The sequence below is a fragment of the Lottia gigantea genome (genome assembly GCF_000327385.1).
Source record: "Lottia gigantea unplaced genomic scaffold LOTGIsca_73, whole genome shotgun sequence".
NCBI lineage: Eukaryota > Metazoa > Mollusca > Gastropoda > Lottiidae > Lottia > Lottia gigantea.
The window spans coordinates 9607-10506 of record NW_008710453.1 but is presented as its reverse complement, the minus strand read 5'-3'; positions in this window follow the sequence as shown (position 1 = coordinate 10506).

The window sequence follows — 900 nt, the reverse complement described above, 5'->3', positions numbered from 1 at the left end:
ACCCTAGGTCTCGGCGGCCCAGTGGTCTGCGCGCTTGCCTGGCAACTTTGGGGTCCCGGTTTCGAGTCCCAGTTGAAGCTTTTTCAAAAATTCTTTTTTTGCTAAGTCAAACACCGCCTTTTCTGTCATTTTAAGTATACAAAAGAGGCCTGTGAAGTCTAGAGTGGCCTGGCCCTCGGCATGACCAAATCGTCCACTTTAACCCCTTTGGGCCCACTGGGGTAACACTTGTTTCGGGCCCATTTAAACCCCTGTGCTATTCTTTTATCCGGGCCATTTGGTGTTGAGAAGATGCGCAACGAAGTGCTCTTTCATTTCATATGCGGAAACCATATCTGAGAACAAGCTTTAACCCTTTCCTGAGCTAACCCTAATTGACTTTTCGAAACTAGGGTTAACCCCAGGGTTAACCCTGGCTAACCCTAGGTCTCGGCGGCCCAGTGGTCTGCGCGCTTGCCTGGCAACTTTGGGGTCCCGGTTTCGAGTCCCAGTTGAAGCTTTTTCAAAAATTCTTTTTTTGCTAAGTCAAACACCGCCTTTTCTGTCATTTTAAGTATACAAAAGAGGCCTGTGAAGTCTAGAGTGGCCTGGCCCTCGGCATGACCAAATCGTCCACTTTAACCCCTTTGGGCCCACTGGGGTAACACTTGTTTCGGGCCCATTTAAACCCCTGTGCTATTCTTTTATCCGGGCCATTTGGTGTTGAGAAGATGCGCAACGAAGCGCTCTTTCATTTCATATGCGGAAACCATATCTGAGAACAAGCTTCAACCCTTTCCTGAGCTAACCCTAATTGACTTTTCGAAACTAGGGCCAACCCCAGGGTTAACCCCAGGGTTAACCCTAGGTCTCGGCGGCCCAGTGGTCTGCGCGCTTGCCTGGCAACTTTGGGGTCCCGGC